This window comes from Pinus tabuliformis, chromosome 7 (genome assembly GCF_031772625.1).
Source record: "Pinus tabuliformis cultivar Carrire ecotype Pingquan chromosome 7, CPIR1, whole genome shotgun sequence".
In the NCBI taxonomy this organism is placed as follows: domain Eukaryota; kingdom Viridiplantae; phylum Streptophyta; class Pinopsida; order Pinales; family Pinaceae; genus Pinus; species Pinus tabuliformis.
The window spans coordinates 744,260,174-744,282,983 of record NC_142293.1 but is presented as its reverse complement, the minus strand read 5'-3'; the positions used below and the strand labels follow the sequence as shown (position 1 = coordinate 744,282,983).

Sequence of the window (22,810 nt, the reverse complement as noted above, 5' to 3'; positions counted from 1 at the left end):
ATAAGGACTGAACCATTTTCGTTACATTTCTCCACTGTATAAGGTCCTAACCACCTTGTCCTCAGCTTCCCTTTGAAATCCTTGTATCTTGAGTCATACAGCAACGCCTAATCTCCTGGCTGGAATTGCTTCTCGTTAAGGTGCCGGTCATGCCATATCTTCCTCTGGAGTTGAACTACCTCTGAGTGGAGAAGGGCCTACATCCTTTGTTCATCTAATCCATTTAGCTGCAATAATCTTTCACGTTGAGCATGGCTGAGATCTAGGTCCAGCTGAGCTGCCACCCTCAATGTATTGTACTCGAACTCTATGGACAACAAAGCTTTCTTCCCGTAGACCAGCTCATAAGGTGTGAAACCGGTTGTGGTCTTCCAAGTGGTGTTGTAGGCCTAGGTGGCCTCAACCAGGCGATCTGCCCAATCCTTTCTGCTGCTGCTCACAACCTTAGTCAAAATACCTTCTAATGTTTGATTAGTGACTTTCACCTGCCCATTTGCTTGAGGATGATAGGGGGTGGAAGTCTTGTGCTTGATCTTGTGCTGAGCGAGCAAATCTTCAATCAGGTTGGAGGTGAACTAGCTTCCTTGATCTGTGACTAACTCTCTTTGGTAGCCAAACTTGTAGAAGATATTTTCCCTCAGAAACTCAGCCACCTTTTCTTCTGTTGCTGCTTTGATTGCCTTCGTTTCTGCCCACTTGGTCAGATAGTCGGTGCACACAATGATGTAAGACCGTTGCTTTGAAGGAGGGTTGATAGGACCCACAAAATCCATGCCCCACTTCTCAAATGGCTCGAAGGTCACTTGGGGTTGGAGAGGCATTTCATCTCTTGGAGTCGGTTTCCCCATCCTTTGACATCGGTCACACTGGCTGATGTATCTTCTGACATCTTGATGAAGAGTAGGCCAATAGTAGCCTGCCTGTAGAATTTTGAAGGCAGTCCTTTTTGCTGCAAAGTGGCCTCCACAAGGTCCATCATGACAGGTTAGGAGGATGTCAAAGACTTCCTCCTCCCTAACACAACGTCTCAAGATCTGATCTGGGCCAAGTTTAAACAGGTTGCCCCCGATCCAAGTGAACGGGGCACTCTTCCTTACAATTCTGCTCTTCTCCTTTGAGGATAGATGCGGAGGGAACTGTGCTGAGACCAAGTAATTTTCTATATCAAAAAACCATGGAGAGAGTACTGAGATAGCAAATAAATGTTCATCTGGCATCTGGTCATCCACGGTTCCTTCTTCACCTGCAGGCAAGTCCAATCTAGACAAGAAGTCAGCAACAACATTTTCCTTACCCGGCTTGTCGACAATCGTCAAATCAAATTGCTGTAACAAAAGTAACCATCTAATAATACAAGCATTGACATCAGGCTTATTCATTAAGTATCTAACCGCAGCATGATCAGTGTGGACAAATGTTTGATAACCGGTGATGTAGTGTCTGAACTTGTTTAGGGAATGGACTACATCCAGGAACTCTTTCTCAGTTATCGTATAGTTCATTTCTGCCTTGGACAGGTTTTTGCTGACGAAGTATATGGCATATGGGAGTTTCTCCTCAACTTGTCCTAAGGCTGCCCCTATGGCTTTGTTCGAGGCATCAGTGTGGATGTGGAAAGGTAGGGCCCAGTTTGGACCTCTCAAGATCGGGGCGGACACCAGCTTATCTTTCAATTCGTCCAGTGCCCCTTGACAGTTGTCAGTCCATTTAAACTCAACATCTTTCCCTAAGAGTCCAAACAAAGGCGAGGCTAGCTTACTGAAGTCTTTAATGAATCTTCGATAATATCCTGCTAAGCCTAGGAAACTCCAAACATCTCTTACCTTTTGAGGAGGTGGGACCTTTTGGATGATAGCAATTTTATTAGGGTCCACCTGTAATCCTTGTCGAGAAATGGTATGACCTAGCATGGTCCCTTCAGTCATCAGGAATTCACATTTTTCAGGACTGAGGGACAGGTTCATCTCAATGCACTTGGTTAGAACTTTTCCCAGATTGGTCAATGCTTCTTGGAAGTTGGACCCATAAGGAGTGAAGTCATCCATATAGATTTCTACCGAATCATGGACCAACTCAGAAAAGATGCTCAATACTGCTCTCTGGAAAGTGGCAGGAGTGTTGCATAGCCCAAAGGGAAGGACTCGATAGGCAAAGGTACCCCATGGACAAGTGAAGGTGGTTTTATCTTGGTCTTCCGGGCTTATTTGGATCTGGTTATACCTGCTGAACCCATCTAGGAAAGAGAAGAACTTCTTCCCTGCCAGTCCATCCAACACCTGATCTATGAAAGGCAAAGGGAAATGGTCTTTCTTAGTGGCTTTGTTGAGTTCTCGGTAATCTACATAGATTCTCCACTTCCCGTTCTTTTTGGGCACCAGCACTAGAGGCGAGACGCACTCACTATCGGAGATAGGATAGATGAATCCTGCATCCAATAATTTTTGCAATTATTCTTTGACAATGTCCTTAAGGGCTGGGTTCATTCTCCTCTAAGGCTACCTGACCGGTTTACGATCTTCTTTAATGTAGATGTGATGGGTACAGACTGAGGGATGGACTCCTTTCATCTCCTTATAGCTCCAGGCGAAAGCATCTAAATGATTGTTCAGTAAGCTACACAGCTCCTCCTGGGAAGGAGATAGGGAGGAGATGATCTTTAAAGTTCTTCCAGGACCAAACTCCACATTCCTAACTCTGGGAGAGGTTGGATCAGTCACACAGAGGTCCACTAAGGTGCTGGCTTGGGTGTCCTCCACCAATTCCTCTAAGGATAGTCCATTGGGAGGTGGATTTTGAATCAAAGTCTCAATCAAATCATCCTCGGTTTGAGGACCTCCCCTAGTGGTTTCTTTTGTTCACAAGGGTGCAAAGTAGACCTCATCCTCATCTCCTTCTTCCAACTAGAGTGGTAAGTCATGTTCTAGCAGAGGCTGGGCAGGAGGGTATAGGACTAGCTGCTTGGACAGAGGACCATTTTTTATGGTCATGTTTCCAGCTCGGCAACTGATGTAAGCATCCGCAGTGGCTAACCAAGGCCTTCCTAAAATGAGGGGGTATCCAGTAAGCTTTGCCTTTGGTTGAAGGACCAAGAGGTCCACAGGGTACTCCCAAGAGTCAACAGAGACCAAGACATCTTCCACAATCCCTTCGGGAGTCACGGTGGAGCGATTTGCTAACTACAGGACTGTCGAGGTCTTCCTTAAGGAATCCTGAAGGTTGATTTTAAGCATGGTGTCCTTGGTCATCACATTAATGGTAGCCCCTAGATCAATCAAGGTATGGGGGATAATGGTGCCATTGATGTGGACATCAACTACAGGACTCCCAGGGTCCAAATACTTTGGACAGATTACTTGCCCCAACATTAGATCAGACAGTTGTCCTATGACATTGATAGTCGAGGCATCTCTCTTTCTCCTGCCTAGGTGCCTGAAACACTTCTCCTTAATCAATTTGTTGTATATCGGTACATCTTTGATGGCCTGGAGAAGGGGTATTTTCACACACAATTGTTTCAGTTCTCCCAGAAGTTCAGTCTCCTCTGGGTTTGGTTGCGTGGTTACTGTTAGTCGCCGAGGAAATGGTGGAATGGCTTTGGGTTCACTTTCCTGTTTCTCTTCCTCGTCCTCTGGGGGAGGAGGTTGGCAATCTGGAAGGGTCTTTCCAGATCGTAGGTTGATCTCCTGGATCTCCACAACATAGGTAGGACATGTTGTCTCCCCAGTGTATACCTGCTGGGCTTGTCGGTTGTTGGGGTTCGGGTTCGGTTGGGCAGGCATCTGGGGTTGTCTTGGAGGAGTAGGAGGTAATGGTTGTGGTTGAGCCGGTGGTGGAGGCAGAATGGCGAGAGGAGAGTTGTATTGGGGCCTCCACCCCGGTTGAGGTGCATTCCACTGAGGCTGTGGCTAGAAATGTGAGTGAAACGAATGAGCAATGGGTTGAGTATGGTATTGAGGTGGATAAGACCACGAAGGAGGTGCAGACCAGGAAGGATGAGTGGGGGGACCCCAAGAAGGCATGTGAGCAGATTGGTTGGGGCTATAATAAGCTTGGGATGTCCCTTGCATCCCCTGCTGGTAAGTTCTGGGTCCATGCGGTCTCCTTTGGTTGAGGAAGTAGAGAGGTTCAATGGGTGCCTCAGTCCCTTGGTACATGGCTTTGAATCCGGGCAAGGTTGGGCATCGGTTTGTGGGGTGGTCCTCCTCACAAATGAAACATACCTCTACTGAGTGCAATGGACACTCGTTCTTAGGGTGCTTCCTCGTACATCTAGGACAGAAGATGGCCAAAGCGCTCTCAACTTCCTCTTTCTTTTGTTGGATTCGGAAAGTATCAAGTTGCATGGAAATGGTCTGTCTCATCTCACTTTTGAGGTCTTCCATCTGATTAGCAAACTCATGTTTGGAGAAGGTAGTACTAGCTGAAAGTGGATTCCCCCTACCTCTTTTCCGGGCTGCCCTAGAGTGGTTTCTAAACACAGTCTTTATGTCCTCATAAGGTAGTTGGTAAATATCTCCTCCAGCTAGCATGTGAAGAGTATCTAGAAGGTCTTTAGGGACTCCTCGGAGCAGAACAAACTTTAGAGATTCTGGGTCAAGTGTGCACCTGGCCCGTTTATAGCTAAGTTGGAACCTTTCCTCATAGTCCTCTAAAGACTCATCATTTCCCATGGTCATCCGAAAGATTTCTCCCTTGGTTTCCTTTGACCTACAGTAATCCCGGTATTTTTTGTTAAAGGCTTGCTGCATCTGAGCCCAAGTAGTGATACTGTTTCCAGGTAACCCCATGAACCAGTGTAATGCTGCATCCTTGAGGGTAGAGGGAAAGAGTTTCAACTTTTGCTCGTCTTCTGTATAGTGATAAGTTTGACAAAGGATAGCAAACTCAAACAGGAAGGTATCAGGGTCTTCAGTGGTCAATCCATGGAAATGAGGTAAGGCTGAGGGGCTTATTTTCTTTATTTTCATGTCCCCGTTAGTCTCTCAGATGGGGAAGGTACCTTCTATTCTCTCATCATCGTCTCTACCATTTCTGTTGTCAGCCATAGTCTCAAAAGGAATGTTTTCTTGCTCTTCTTCTATTATAGGATCTTCGTATATCTCAGGAGGTTCACCTATAGGTTCTTCTGGATCACTGCCACCAAAGAAGAGAGAAGGGTGACTCAGTGAAGTGGTGGGGGTGTTGGGTAGGAATTTTCCGGTATTATCTCTGTTCCTACGAGGCATGAAAGGATTTTTGGTTGCTTTTGCTTTTTTCTGCTTGTACTTGCAAGACTGAAACAGATGGAATTGCAACTAACTAAAATCTATCTTGCAGAAATGGAAATGCGGAATTGAAATGAAAGTAGGAAAAGTCTAATCTATTTTGCTGAAATCAAATTGCGAGAAGGAAATACTAGACCTACGCTTGCAAAATTGAAATTCCATTTTACGCTTGCAGAATTGAAATTCTATTTTACGCTTGCAGAATTGAAAAGTTAATCTACGAAAGCAGGAAATGTCTAATTTAATTTTGCAGAAATGAAATTGCAGAATGGAAATGAAATAAACTACTTAGCAGAAGGTGAGAGTAGGAATATAGAAGAAAAGCAGCAATCACAAATACTCTGACGCTTCCCCGTCAATGGCGCCAAAAAGAGGTGGTGAGCTCCAGTATTGTAGCAAGAATGCTACAACTCCTCGGAGTCCCTTATTTACTTTTATCAACCCGGTAGTTCGTAACAAACTTGGAAGCGACGGTGCTGTATGCACAAGTACTAGCTCTTGCCGCAGCTGTCACTTGGTCAGCTGGCACAAGTCCGCTAGGGGCTTAAGCCAACTTCTATGAGCTCTGAGAAGAATCTTTTTAACTGATGGATGAAAGCTAACTTAAAGAAGGCTGATCTATTTGCAGAAAGAAACTGGAAAGCTAAGAGGAAACATAAACCCTAGCAAACCCTAATTCTACCAGCTAACCCTACTGATGCAAGAAAGAGTATGTAAGCTACTGAAGGAGATGCCATTGATTTCTAGAAAGGTAAATACATGCATCTAAGCTACTTCTACAGTAACATCTGGAAAATACATCTTTTTGTATTTTTGAATAAGTTTCCAGAGTTATTATGCATATGATTTGACTGTTTTTGGGCTGTGCAGAGGTGGATGGGCGAGAGGAAATGCTTGGAGGAGGTCAAGAAGGTTCAGAGAGGGCCTAAGGGGTCCCTAACACCCTTCCATAGAGTTTCACCGAGTTTGGCTATCAAGAAACCTCATTCGTGAGCCTCTACAGGAAGTCCGCAGGGGTTCTACAGGATGTTTGCGATTTTCTACAGGATGTCTATAACTTTCTACAAGATGTTCAGAAATGAGGTTCTTAGTGGATGAATGGAGAGGGAAAGGTGAAGGAGTGAGTATGGAGGTAGAGTGAGGGCTGGAGATGGTCTAGGACTCGGTGGATGGAGTTGTGGACAGGTGTGGGTGGCTGGATTTGGTTTCAGGGAAGACTGAAGCAATGTTACACACAAAACTAGGGTTATGGGAGCAAATGGCGAACGGGAGGCACAGATTCTAAGCAGAGGGTGGAGTGGATGGTGCTGATGGAGAATAAACAGATGAAGGAGTGGTACAGGTGCTCTGCAAGGCGTTTTTCCAACTGATCCAACGAAGACTTGTAAATTCAAAAACCTAACTACGATGACCTAATCTGCTAGCTGCCAGTAAAGAGAATGAATAGAAGTGTGACCTGCAATGAAACCGTGTATTTTAACTCATGCAACTAAGCAAACGAAAGTCTGAACTTGTAACCAACTTCTACACATGAAAATCAAACACTAGTGATTGCATGGCAAAGCAAAATCAGTGTTTTTGTGGGCAGCAAAGTTATCCTGATCCCAGCTCCAGATCCTACTGAAGGAGAGGTGAAACCAGAGATGTTTGATGGCCCTTTTCTTGAAGCTTTTTCTGTTAACAACCTATCAACTAAATCTGAGCACTCAAAAAGTCTTTCTAACCATTAACAGTGACCTAGTTAATTAGCAAACTTTAATCTACTTAACAAAAATGTTTTTGCAAATGCATAAAGAACAACTAACAATACATAAAGGAGGCCTTAGCACTTGGGTTGGGCCCAACCCCAGGAGTTGCAAGCTCCTATATAGAACTCAGATCTGATGCCAAGTAAAGCTGCTTCTCATTATTCAAAAATAACCAGCATATGAAAGTTGTACAGCAGTAGCTACAATAGAACAAGCTGAGCAAAATGACAGCACTATAGTGCAAAAATAACAATAGTTCCCAAAAGTAAACTACGAAGGCTGAGGCCTTCCTACTTATACAATACAAGGGGGCTAGCAGCCCTCCTAGATTCAAGGGACTCGGCTGTCCCAACTGCTAGTAAACAGTCACTCCTCCAAAAACTGCTTGGCTGCCTTTAAAACTCATTTTGGTGGCCTGTGGAGCTCGGTGTTGAGGGTGGAGATTTCGAGGAAGGCCATTTAATGCGAGAGACAACCTCCCTATGAATCCTCACCTCAAGCTTGGCTGTCAGCTGACCCATGATTGCTTGGTTTTGCTCCAAAATTTGTCCAAAAATCCTGAAATAACCACGTGTTAGCCTCCTAGGTAGAGTGACCACCCTTATTCGTTCAAATAACACAAACATACTAGAAAACATGCATAATCTATGAAAAATGGAGGACTGAACAAGGACAATTAGGCAAAATGAGCCCAATAAGTTACCTAATTTGGGGGCTCATCATCAAGCTAGGTCTGATGTGTAATATGAAAAATAAATACATTATTAAATAAATTATTAAATTGATCACTTGGAAGAGCGAGGTGCCAAGAGATGAGATTCTTGCCAAATCCCATTGGGGAATGGGATAGGATAAATCTTTCATGATAAAGCTTCTAGATGAGATTCTAGATAAGTTGGATGGATTGGAGATAAATATCCATCGAGAAAAAACATAAAAGCTGTGTTGGAGATAAAGGCAGTCTTTTATGAGGAAACGCCTCGTGGGAGAGAAAGGAGAGATTTTTTGAGAAAGGCCTAGGCCATTGGATAAAACATCCACCTAAAAGTGGGACACCGCTGAAGGAAACTATATCATGAAAGAGGGTATTAAATACCCATTGCATAGATCAATTGGAGGTAGTTGATCCATGGCAAGAACCTCAGCTCGGGGGGAATCAGAGGTGATTCATGGTTGGGTGATGGTGCTCCGCTCTCCAAGTGTTGTTCTCTCTCTTCTGATCTTGTCAGATCCCACTGCATGAGATGTACTGTATGTTGTTCCTTACCTTGTATACTATTGCAATTCTTTCACCATATATGTTTAGATGTATGTGTGATCTTTGTATAGGAGAATGATTGAATAAGGATGCATAAATAACTATATATGATAAATGATTTTGGTTCTAAGTATGAAACTGTAGAGCCTATGGTTCAAGTTATCTAATCTATGCATTATGCACTATAAGATGAATTGCATCCATTGAGACGTTCTAGTTCGTTATTCGTATCACATAAGATATATGTCAGTGATGTTATCTATATTCATGTAATTGATTTCATTCTTATGCATGTGACTTTTATTGCCTCCAAAAGTTGAGTTAGTGGTATAAGCATACTAGGGGGTTGTTATTGTTTGGGTCACTGAGCTACCTTACTCATGATAGAATATGCATGGGACCCTTATGCATAGGTAGAACTATTTGCACTAACGTTTCTTATGAGATGGACATGTATGGACGTGTGAGATATCTAGTGAATCTAAACTTGATCATCATTAAATTAGTGAAGGAACATAGGATGCATTTTACATTATATAATGTCTCTGGTTTAACATGGCAGAGATTTGTGCATGAGACATAGATGCATGTGGATGAGTTATGGTATAATTCTTTTGAATGTATAGTTTATGATGCAGGATTATCTATGCCATGCATGAAGCTAGTGTAGTTATTTTTACATAACGGTGATATCACCAACCTGTTTGACTTAGATGAAGATCTATGATCATGATAGCTACAATAGACTTAAATAAAAGTCCAGTAATGCTTGTGGGGATTAACCAAAGGATTTTGTAGGATGCATGCCATGATTGGTTCTTGATGCTTAACAGTTGATCACATACAAAAGTAATATAAATGAATCTAAGGGTTCATATCAAGGATCACATACATAAGTCATATAAATGAATCTAAGGGTTCCTATCAAGGATCCGATAAAACATAGAGGGATTATACCGTATTATGGCTCCTTAATTTGATGTTGTATAATACGTGTTCATGTAATAATAGAAAATATGACCTGTGACAATGGTTAATCCTTAACGATTAACCAAGATAACTTATAAGAATGAGATCCTAGGGGTGAATTTCCAGGTAGGCTTAGGAGGTATGTTACACATGTGCACAACAAAATGGCATGTGGACAACTACTTCACATAATCTATGTCATAATTTAGGGATATGGTTGCATTATTCATGCATGATTTAATTATTAAAAAGAATAAAAATTGCATGGTGATTCTTATTCTTAAGCTTTGCAGGAACCTTCCAAAAATAAAGCCTTGAAAATAGTTCATACTCGGGTAAATAACATATTCACCATCATTTTCTTCCCACCATAATTTAAGCAACTCTTTGCACAAAATTAATATGTAAATAAATATTCTTACCAAGAGTTACTTCCCTCCATTATTATATTTTCTTGAGACACTCATGTAGGAGTCAAACTATAATGGTGTAGACTTACTAGTTATTACCCATAGAAAATTTTCACATTTCAAATTATTGGTTTATGTCAAAGCAAAAATATAAGATTGAATTGCCTATTGAGCAATATTTATTTGAAAAAGGTCTAGAAGTTGATCATGACGGACCTTTGGGCTCAAGAGGAGGTGGAAGTATTGGGCACCTTTTAATGACTATCTGGCTAGCTGGATTCTGCAAATGCATATAGGATGGGTATCTAGTTGACTCATCTAATGCTTGCGAGGATGGAAATGGGAAGGTAGAGTGTGTTGGATTCATTCATACTCACTTTTATAGTTGGGAAAGTACGGATCACATCAAATTTTTATTTAGTAGGATGTAGCATTAGTGATTTAGTGTCCTGATCTAATGTATTTTGAAGTAGTATGGTCAATCCATGGCTAGGTTTTGAGGCCAATGGAAATGGGAAGGTAGAGTGTGTTGGATTCATTCATACTCGCTTTTATATAGTTGGGAAAGTATGTATCACATCAAATTTGTATTTAGATGTTATTTTATTCCCTATAATTATGTTTATTTTTATTTTTTATAAATATGGTTATTTTTTCATGAGAAATATTTTTTATATTTTATATAAAGAAAGTATGTCTATTCACCATAAATTCAACATATCACATGCCAGAATTGACGGTGTTAGTTAAATCCAACATATCACATGTGAGAATTGACAGTGTTGGTTATGGGTGTTGGTGAGGGCAAAGGACAATTTCCATAATTATTCACTATAGCATTTTCACAAAAGTGGTGGTTGGTTGGCATTATTTAAAATTGATAATTAGAAAACTTATATAAAATAAAAATATGTGGTTGGAATATAGAATTGAATTACATTGAAAATAATTTGTTTGTCTAAAGTTTGAAAATAATTTAGTTTTTCAAATGATGTTCCCAATTCTTTGTTTCCTTTGATGTATATTTGTACTTTTAGGGGCAATTGGTAGTTTAATCCTCTCATCTCATAATAAATTTTTGTTTATAATGGACTTACATAGATTCTTAATATGTTACACGTTAAAACCATATCACGGGTGGGGTAATTTTCCATGTTTTTTTTCCAAAAAAAGTAAATTCATTAATTTCCATCTTTTTTAAAAATGATTTACCCAAATTTTATAATATAAAATCAATTTATCTTAAAAACTGTCAAGATTTTATAGGAAGTATATAAGATATTATAAATTTAAATATTTTTACCAAAAAAAATAGCCAAACATTTTAAGCTTTGCATATTAGGGACTAATAAGATTCGCAAAGGTTTATAAAATTTAAGTTAAATTTCCATCCTTTAAACTTTCTTTGATTTATATTGCTTCTTAATAAGCAACGAATTAACTCTATGTTGACTACATAACAAATTACAAATCTCTATCATAGTGAAGAACACATTATTGAAATGTTTTAACCAACACCATCTTGTCAAGTTCATGCTCAGTAGATAATAATTATAAATATCCTAGCGAGTGAAAAGTAAACCATTCAAATGTCTTAGTCCAAATCCATCTTAACTCTCCATATGTGCCCAAATATTTCCCCAAGTTTTTATCCTTTACATGATAGATCCAAAGTTAAGAATAAACAAAGCTAATTCCTAATATTCCATTTATCAACTCCATCTCAAGAAAAAAAAAAAAAACTATATATCTCCCTCATACTAAACAACACATAACCATACCCCTAAAATGAATAAAACACACCTCTCCCCTCCTCAAATATGCAAAATACATTCAAAACACACCTCTATTAAAAATTAATATTTATTATGATATTAATATTATAATACATTTTTATTTAAAAACCACATTTAAATTTTCTTTCATTGTTAATAATTTATTTAATTAAATGTATTAACATTATACATGTCCTCTCCCTCTCTATATTTAAAGTATAGATGGAAACATCAAATCTCGCTATTCCCAAGAATAAAAGCAACGTGAGTGCTTAAATCTCTGCATAATTACTCTGAATTTAGATATGCGGGATTTAGTTAGAAATAGAATACTTCCTACACCATAGAGATTTGCGTCATCAAAATAAACCTGATTTTTTTTTTTTAAAGCTTATACCTTTACTCATACACTAGGTTGGAATAATGAGGTTATCTTTGAAGTGACTAACATTATTATCGAACTAATGTCCCTAATGGATGATCAAAGGAAGATAGTTTTATATGTGGCTTGAGAAGATAGTTTGTACACCAATTTCATAAGCATACCTCAATAAATGTGTCACCCTTACATTCCTCGAACCCTTGTATGTTCCTGAATTTTGTTTCTTTTACTACTGATATATTCTATTTGTGCCACAGGAATTAGGAATATCGTTTTACTGGCTCTATATATATATATATATATATATATATTTGTTATTCACGATATTTTAAATGTCATAGGTTAATTTTATATTATAAATTGAATAAATTACATTTATTTTTTAGTTAATTTTTTTTTTCCATGAAATTATATATATATAAAAGTTGTACTGGTTAACTATCTACTAAACATTGAATGAATTACATATTTCTTTTACTCTAAAAGTAGAAACAAATTAGAAAGAATAAGAAATATTTACATTTAATTATTCTCTCTCTTTAATAGGCATGATATTCAAAACATATCATACACATATTTTTCTATGAATGGATAAGCAAATAACATATAACAATATTTATTATTACACAATAATCTACATAAAGAAAAAAATAGGGGACCAACCTTATGTCACAGAAATGAAACCAACGATTATAGACATAAAACATCCTACTAGGCAACAAGTTGCCTCCTTAGTGATAAATTCTTCTAGAAACCAGTCAGGAATAGTGTCCATTCTGTACTGATATGAGAGACCTTTTTCTTCTAGCATGGATATAAGTGAGAAATCTGTGCAACGATGTCAACCTCTAAGCCTTTTTATAACAACCCTAAAATATCTAAATGCTTGAAGACATGTGATTCACTTTTCCAATGCCAACAATAAAAGTAGAAAAGAGATCAAACTTCCACATAGTTATTAGTGTTGGGGCCCATTGTTACTCTAAATATAGCTATGTGTGATTTATTTATAAATAGAATCCCTCTTAAATTATAGTGATGATATTGTCCTTAAATAGCATAATCAAAATAAGGTTATGGTTTTTATCGATGTATCTCCTCCATTACCACTTTTCATGCCAACATAACATATTTCCCCAAAAAAAAACATAGTAAAAATATTGTACCTTGAGTCATGCTCTAGATTGGATTAATGAGCCCCTCTTTGAAGAGACTAGCATCCCTAACCAACCATATGCCCTAATATATTATTAGAGGAAGTGTTATGCGTGCCTTTAGATCATAATTTGTACACTAAGTTTAAGCCTTACATTCCTCCAACCCATTATTCCGCCAATTTTACTCCATATAAATGTTTTGTAGATATAATATATTTCTAGATGGGAATTTGGATCCTCACCGCACTTACTTAAGGTACATATCCCTAGACTAAATTTGTTTTGCTTCTATAACATATTATATGTCAAGGCTTTGTAATGTTAAAGGATCCAGATTAAGATTTTAGCTTTTAAGGGTGAATTGAAACTCCTACACAACCTACCATCACCATATCATATTTCATGAAGCCACATGAGATATCAACATGTTGGAACATGCATTAGCAAAAAAACCCAGAAGGTGTGCAAACTAACAGCATTGATTCCTCATTCCTCCAATATGCACACATGACTAGTTTTTGACTTGTTGATGAAGGAGGTCCATATTTTCTTATCTTACTCTCTAAAACCTAGGTGTTTTGTAGAAACCCATTGATGTCCCTAGACAAATGTCTATACAATATCATAAATATAGGAGTGATTGACATAGTCCCTAAGTCAAAGTTCCCATACCATAGTTTGTGGAAGAGTGATGTAATCCACTCCCCACTCATGGGTCCTATCACAATTGCATATTGATTATATTCCCTACCTTCCAAAAAATACCATCTCCATGAAAATAAAATGTGAGTACAACTACATTCTAGATCACATACACATTTTGATGGTCCTTTTGAGGCTTGTATATCCAGGCTAAGATTAAATTAGGTGTCATATATTTCTCATTTATAATGGTTACCCATAAAATTGTACCTATTATGAACCTCCAAATACTCTTGGCAATAATTTCTCTATAGAAATATTAAATGCTTCTTATAATATATCCTTGAAAATTCATTAGCAATGCTAACTTGTTGTAGTTGATCCAAGGTAGTCCCTTGTCTTCCATATTACCAAACATAAAGAAAAACAATTAATAAGCCTACGAATCCTTTCAGAAATTCTTTTAAGATACATGAAAGTAACATCCATTATAAAAGAATAGCCTCAAACACTAATTTAATGAGGACATGTCTTCCTCCCTTTTAAAACCACCAAATGCTCTAGTTTTTAATTGTTCTTTCACCTTATGCAACTAACTAGCCTCAATATCTTTTGACATATGTGTTTGCCTTTAACAAAATTCAAGGTATTTCAATCCCACATCTAGTGTACTAAATTTGTAAGGAAAACATATTTGTAAAGAGGGACATATCTTCCTCATCTAGTCCTCCACTTGAGATGGTTTTTCCCCATTTAGCATCATACCAATTGATTCAAAATAAATTGATAGTAGCATAGAGCTTCTCAAAATCCATCCTAGACCTATCACAAAATGGATGTTGTTGACAAAAAGTAAATAAGTGATCCTAAAGCTTCCTTCGACATGCACTCCTCTAAACCATATATATATATATATATATATATATATATATATATATATATATATATATATATAACTCCCTTCTACCTCAATGAGGAATATAAGAAGATTGATTGGATTTCCCAACCCAAGGACATAGAATGGCCAAAATAAATAAGATGTTGTTCCATTTATCAACACGGAAAATTCCATAGATGTAATGCAATTCATGACTAAATTTATGAAAGGGACACATAATGACTAGTTCATTAACAACATTCACAAGTAAATCCAAATGACCCAATCATAATCTTGGAAAGATCTACTTTAGCAAGAATTTCCTTCATACTTTTGTTTCTTACATAATATAATCCCTCCTACTCCACCCTTATATCCCCATAAATATATATGTTTTCTAAGGAATAAAATTTTTCCCTATATGTAGTATTTGGCAACAATATCTTCACTAACATTGTAATAATTTTTTCCACAGTTTTATGGATGTTGTTACATAGAGATATGGGTCTAGAATCATTAAAGGAGTCTCTCTATCTCTCTTTATGATGATACTGAAAAATTATATTATTTAAGATGGATATTGAAATATTTTATTTGTTATTAACATTGAGATATTTTTTTGTTATTAATATTTTTATTAATATCATAGGTTAACTTTATATTAAACATGGAAAGAATTACACATATCTCTCATACTTAATTATAAAAAAATCTTTTAACACAATGATAGAATAATTTTATTTAAAATCATAATTTATAAATTAATTATTTATAAACCTATATGCTTATTTAAATTTATAAATATTTACGCTGTAAGGCGTTCCTCTTTGAAATGAGCTCCCTTATATGTCAGCTGTATTGTCTTAAACTGTTGATTTGATGTCTTAGATAATTGAAAATATTACCACCCTCGGATCATCATAAGCAGTTATAATAAGTTATAGTAAGTTCGTTACATACCCACACCCCTGTGAATCTGAGAGACAATAAAATGGTGAGAGACGTGATGCTGCCCCTTGCTTGTTTAGGAATTGTGGAGTCTCCCCATCATAACCTGTTAGCAACAATGGCTTATTGAGTGAGGGCTCTCTTCCATTTTTCTGGTTCTGATTTTTCCCAAACCCTTCTTTTCCAATGGTGGAGATCTCTCTTCTTATTTCTTAGTTCCGATTTTTCCCAAGCCATTCATTTCTAATGGCGGTCCTTCTTTTCTAATGGCAACGACGATGTAGGCATTATTTTTGCACCTGTCTCTTGGTCCGTTGCATGATTATTATGGACCTTTTGAATGAGATGAAACACTTGTGGGTGCTACTACCCATCATAACCCCCTCCATAGCAATGGCTTGCATGGGGGGACTCTCTTTTTGTTCCCCTGGTTCCAATTTTTTTTTTTTTTTTTCCACAACCCCTTCTTTCCAATGGCGGCGGTGTAGGCGTTGCTGTTGCACCAGTTGCCTGGTCCGTTGCATGGTGTTTTTGGACCTCTTGAACGAGTTGAAAAACTTTGTGGGTGTTTCTTCCATGGGTAAGGAAGTGGTGAAACAAGTAGAAAATTTGAAAACAAACATTTTCAATTACCAAACGTTGTGTGAAGTAATCCAGGCATGCATTCAAGGAGAAGAGCTGTTGGAGAAGGCAATTTGTGGTGATATGGACATAATCTGGGAAGTTATAGACTATTTCAAGGTTTCCCTTTGTGTTGCAGAAGAAAAGAATTTGGAGAACAAGGCTATTGCACTAAGCAAGCTTGGGAAATCATATTCCTCTGTTCTGAAAATGGAGAAGAAAGCCCATTACTACCACTTTCAGAGCATCAAGATTGCACTTTTTATTATGTCTGCATAGATTGCAAGTTCTGAGTGGTACATATATTCTTCTGAATCATTAAAAAAATACCAACAGGGAGTAGTTGAGTAGGAGAGAAGAGAGAACACAGAAAACCGCAAAGCCAATGCAGAAAGAATGAAAGAAAAATAAGCGCGGAAGGGAAAGTGAATTCTTGTAAAAAATTCAAATGGCAAGCTTCACACTCTAGATGTTTCTTAAAAGAAAAATGTTAGTTAGTTGTTGCTTAGCTTTGGCTTCTATGGCAGTACCATAAATGTATGAACCAAACCCCCAAATCGTAAGTAGGACAAAAAAAACTTTGAAGCCACCCATAGGGTCATGGAAATATACAATTGCTACAATACTAGTCAAATGGACTCGTACTACGTTGAGCACTCCATCCATTAGTGTCGATGTCACGTAAAGCATTACTACACTTCCTAGTATTCCAAGATGGAAATTTAAAACCCCCTTGAAAAGTACCATATAGTATGAAATTGCCTATAGGTGCCTCTAACTTCATAGCTATGAAATCCTTATTTATAATTACACCAATTGTTGTAAAAATGCAACCGAATAGTGAAACCATAACCTGTTATTCTAGGACAACATGAAAAGATTCCCTTCCTAATATCTTAATGAACAGAAGCTCTGATAATGCAAAAATTAGGCCATGCAATGCAGAGCCTAAAATGTCCCATATGAAGCCAACAACATATTGGCAATGGCTTACACTAGTTGGCTTATCATAGTTTGAGTCTATGCCTATAATCATGAATGTTGTAGTGATAATCACTATTGAATTCAAAGTGGAAACATTCAACATCTTTCCCAAACATTGGTTGGATTAAACTCCACACTATCTCCAAATTTTGGTGTTCATTTGTCTATTGTACTCTTTGCAAATGTCCCAAAACAAGAAAGTTGGGAAGGAGTTCCAAACCTCGTTCAGGATTGGATTTTGGAAAGGGTCAATTTGCTAGCTTTCAATCGTCTAAATTATGTACTCATAGACTCTATTCGACACTCTAAAGAGGGTTTGCGTATTTGTCCCATAAATAATATGCTACTTTGCAATTGTTGAACAGGTGATTTGTCATTTCTCCTTCATCTCTGCACATCATTCAAATAGAGAGGCCTTTGTATCCTTTGCACATAAAACAATCCTAAATTAGTACTTTTGTGGGCCATCAATTAAAGAGTGGATGATATTTTGAGCTAACAGTGAGAATTCCAAATCTTACCCCTTAAAAAAATGTTTTTTTTGGGCGATAAGTACCTATGGAGTTGGTTGTTGATTCATTTTACTTGTAGATTTTGTCATAATAATTTCCATTAGTTTTTATTCATTTTCTATCTTCAAACTTCAATCATGTGTTGGCAATGTAATTTCCAACCATATATTTTGAAGATTGCATCTATGAAATTTGTTGATTTACGCTTGAAATTTCGTGGCATGCCAATGGAAGTTCCACCTATGAATTTTGGTTAGCATTTTTAGTTCAGATTTCTCAAATCTTGTGCAATTTCCAGCTCTTTTTCTTCTATTCATGTACCAAATTCAACGAAAAATTAGTGTCAAATACATATTTTCATTGTTCTATTTTTCTATCTTGATGCACTTGTTTTGTATGTGGCCCCTTTTCAAACCCTTAAGTCTATAAATGACCCTCACCAAGTTATAATGGCTTCCCTGAAGGCTAATCATCCTTCACCTTATGGACCAATGATCCATGTCAGTCTTTACCAAGTGCATGTAGGACCAAACTCGAGAGACTCCCTGCAATAGAAAGGCATTAAACCTAAACCTAGTCAAGGAGGAGCTTGCACTCCTCCCATCAATTCCCTACATGTCAAAACAAGGTATCATAACCTATCTCTGCCCTAGGGATGATGGGGTTGTGTTGGAACGTAGTGAGGTGGATGAGAAATACATAGGGGTGATTGTGCCCACACCTAATGGACTCCCCATCCAGGTGGTTAATTTTTTTGTCATTTAGTGTTTTTTCAACCCTCTCAAAGTTGCTAATGGATATCCTCCAATCTATACCAAATATTGATTGAGTCAGATTGAAATACCCCTTGATTTACAAGTTGATCTACCAGAGCAGTAAGTTTTCTCTTAGTGTGGGATAGAAACATCACTAAGATCTAGTTGCTCAACTCAACGAATAGGCAAAGGCCTAGTGATATCCTCCAGTTGTTAGAGATTTTATCTACCTTAACATTGTTTATAATTTTCCCCATAACTAAATTGAGGTGTTGGGAATCCCCTTCCACTATTAGAGCGTTGTCCTTCTACTCCTTTTGATGATTACAAACCCTTTATGAAAGTTGTTGATTCTGCTCCATTATTGGATTTATTTCCCATTCTCATTGAGAAGAGAGAAAGAATGTTTCCTATAGAATCTCTGAGAAACACCCTGCCAGGCACTAGACAGTCTCAGGTCCTTATAATCCCCATCAAAATTGAGTTTAGCAAAACGAGTTGGGGTAGTTACCAATGTTCCTTGGATCAAGGGTTATACAATTTTCTTATGGGGGGCATGCAGTGTATGACATCTTTCCAGATTTCAGTTTTTGAGTATTGTTAGAGTCGGTCCTTACAGCCCTCCGTCAGAGATCTTTTCGCTTTTGCATATCATTCTTAGGTGTCTCGCTCGTTCCACTTCGTTGCATTTCGCTAGGGGCATGCCATTGACTGATGAGGGGGTTTGGTTGTCTTGTGTTTCCTCATGCTTGTCCCTGTAGGATTAGTCAAAATTCCTCAAAAATCACCGAAGTACATGATCATTGCATTCATCGTCATTAATGATTACTTTCGTTAAAAAAATAGATGTCTTTAGTCCTAGAGTCTAGGGTTTTCAGTCCTTTGCATACATATAATGAAAGCCCACAGGCCATGAGGTTGGTTTCAAAAGATTCTCATTTCATTTTTTTTTTTCAGAAAGCATTTGAAAACATTTTTAGTCCAAAACTCTTTTTTGGAAGTAGAAATTGTCAAACTTCATTTTTTGTAATAATTGTATTTGTTTCATCACAAGAAGTTTCAGAGAAAGCCTCTGATCTTTTCCGAAGCCAAATGCCGGATCCCTGCAAAAACAACCAAATGTCATCAGTCCAAGATTCAGAAATATAATAAAAATCCAAAGAACAACATTATATTAAGTGATCGAATGACAAAGTGCCAAACATTATAAAAGTGGGTCATGGAGTAAATTTAAAATCAAATCTGATTTTATGAGATATTTTTCTTCACATATAAACCATGGTAAACAATTCATTTGCACAAATTCTCAAGGCAGAAATCGAGCTGGTGAAGTTGAAGGCCGAAATCGTGTTTTGCAAAGTTGTGAACCGGAACTGGAGGTGCGCGCTACGCGCAGAGGAGGCACGCTACTCATATAGTGCGCGCTACGCATATAACCTCACCAGCCAGTGTTAAATACCACGGGCGCTACGCACTTGCTGTGCGCTACGCGTTGGGTAGGTGCGCTACGCACACAGTCACAGCGCCAACAAATTTCTGCTATTGCGTCCGGATCCTTGCCAAATCGACTTCAACGCTTGCAAGTAGGTTTTTAATGGCTGCTCAGTAAATTTTGAAAATGATTGTGGTGTGTTTAAAGTGGGGAATTAATGTGTTGGGTGTAGAGAGGTGAAACCCTATGCTCATGGCAGATTCATTCCTTAGGGTTTTAAAAACATGTTGGTGACTTTGTGAAGATTTTCCCAACTTGTATGGTTGATATAGGTACCTACGCATCTATTGTCAAAGTGTCACTGCCCTCATGCTTTCAGTTTATCATTTTACCACTGCTGTCATTGCCACTGTATTACCACTGTCATTTCCATTGTTCATTATGGTCATTATCATGTTGTTTTCCCATTCTCCATTGATAAAATACAGTCCCATACTCATTTTCCCCTTTGACAAATTTTAGCCAGCATTACAAAGGCTGCACATTACACTTTTTGCTCATTTGTCAAAATTTCCTTGTGATCAAAGCAGTGATTGTTTTATGCCAATCCACTTAAATAGAGTTATTACCATTGTGGCTTGTTTCATATGATGCTTTGGTACATATGTAATATGTTTGGGTTTTGAGCATACATTGAACTTTTGATTTCATCACACCTATATCAACATACATATTGCAGACATCTTGTTTTTAAAGCCATGTCAGACACAGATTTAGTTTATGAGCAGGAGTATGACAGTGATTCCACAACAGAGGGCAATGTGCCACGGAGGTCTCACAGAGGTGGCAAAGGTGGTAGGCATCTCAGGGAAGAGCCTACTTCTTTGGTTCAATTGCAGGCTTGCCCGCTTGCAATGGATTGTTTTCGCTATCAGTCATGCTATCACTATTGTGAGTTAATTTCACAAATCCGCATCATCGTGAGCTAGCTCGTTTGTTTGTTCTACATTTACATGATGGCCGTGTAAACCTCGTCGGAGTAGATTTCATTCTGTCACCAGAAACTATTGCACAAGCCACTGGGATACCAAATATTGGAGAAAAATGGAATAAACGTCAGCAGTTAGAGAAATCCTACTATGAGCCATACATCAAACCCGGTTATATGAGGCACCTGAGCAGGGTTTTTCCTTTCAAATTCCTGAATGATGAGTTTGCACCTTTGATGAAACTCATCATTTGGTATTTCAGTTGTGAGGGCAGATTCTCGCGTCTTTATGCGTACCATGTCCGTTTGTTGATGCATTTCACAAGGGTACGTATGATGAACATTCCATACTTCATGTATTGCAACATAGAGAGAATGGTGATTTTTGTACAGAAGAAGACCCCAGCACAGCAGCATAGAAGTATTTATCATTACGCACTGATCAAGATTGTAGTGGTTCATCAGTTGGCACAGCAGGGCATTACTTGGGAGGATTTTATTTCTCGTGACTTTTTCACAGCGCCACAGCCACCTCCAGAGATAGTTCATGATGAGGGAGAGCCTTCACATTAGCTTGACATTCCTGAGACCGAGCATATCAATGCTCCAGTGTATGTGACATATCAGCGAGGCCACAGGGCCTTATTTGCAGCTACACGATGAGTACTATCTCCACATGGCGTGGAAGGGGTCTCGCCTTCTTCTTCAGTACAGGTACAGGTACAGGTTCAGGACAGAGGCAAGAGGTCAATACATGAGGAGGGCCATTCAGGAGGTCATGATATTGATGTTACATTTAGTGATGTGGATAGGAGCTCTCCTAGCTCGAAACTGAAAGAGATCATCCAAGAGCAGAAGGCTGAGATTGACAGCTTGAATGAGAAGTTACTGAAGGCAGAATGTCTGATCAAATATTTGGAGCAGCGCAATAAGCAGCTAGAGGATCAGCACACACTTATAGAGCTGCGACAAATCCGTGAAGACCGAAAGTTGGCCCGAAAAAGACCTGGTGATTTGACACCTTTTGAGCGGCAATTTTGGCTTGAGAAAGTCAATCGACATCTGGAGGAGTTGTTGGCGAAGGCCAATAGAGACAAAGACATGCTCCATCACATGAAACATCATTATTGGGCTCGCATGCATGTCGGCAAAGCAAAAATGAAGATTTTGAAAAGGAGGTTGAGCAGAGCACTAAAACGGTGAAAGAGGCCCGATCCACTTCGAGTTTTGGCCTAGGCTTCAATGGCTGGGCATGATACATGATGGAGGGTCTTTGCTCCGAATTTGAGCAAATTCGGAGAAATTTTTGTCATTTTGAATTTTTTTGGTCCCAAAACAGATTTTTCAGCTATACGAGTAGCGCGTCGACGCGCTCGCTTTTGATTGGGACACTTGCTGGAGGGAAACTTTATATTTTTGGGTTTGTCATGGTAATTTATGCATGTTCAAGTATTTCCGAAGCATTTCATCAAGTTCTGGATGATCAAAAGGCCCAAAAACACCATGAAAACCACCTTGCTGCCACCCTTTACACCAGCAGGAAGTACTTCTGGGAGAATGCAATTTTGAAGGGGAAAATGAGCTCCAAATTGGGAAATTCCACTTGGGCTGGATAGCAGACATCCAGGGCTTTCCAACCAGCTATTGTGTGCTTGATTTCAATGTCAGGAAGCGCCCCAAAAACAAGCTGAAATGCGCGCTACACATAGAGATCAGGGCACTACGCATAGAGTTTTTTGGTCAAATTTTCATCCTCCAGCTCAGGAATTCGGCCAGTTTTCACCAATTTCACCTCTTGATGTGATTTTTGACCCATATTTTTATAATTTGATGTACATGATGTAAACTTGGCACTTATTTACCATATTCTAGATGATTCATTCACAAAATAGCAAAAATTTAATGTAATGAATCAGTTTCCTTCCTTTTTGAGGCAGGTTGTTTTGGTCACCTAGATTCTTGCTCCATGTTTAGAATTTGTTCAAAATACTCCTAGAAGGAGGATCTCGACTCCTAGAGGTTAGGGAATGGATTGGCTTGGTCTATATATGTAAATTTTCAGTCAGTAGCAAGGGTTGGACTCTTGGG

At 38.4% G+C, this 22,810-nt stretch overlaps 1 pseudogene; it reads right to left on the bottom strand.

The window, feature by feature from the left end:
• Nucleotides 1-16,516: 16,516 nt before the first annotated feature.
• Nucleotides 16,517-17,147, bottom strand: LOC149249681 (putative purine permease 5 pseudogene; annotated as a pseudogene).
• Nucleotides 17,148-22,810: the final 5,663 nt, after the last annotated feature.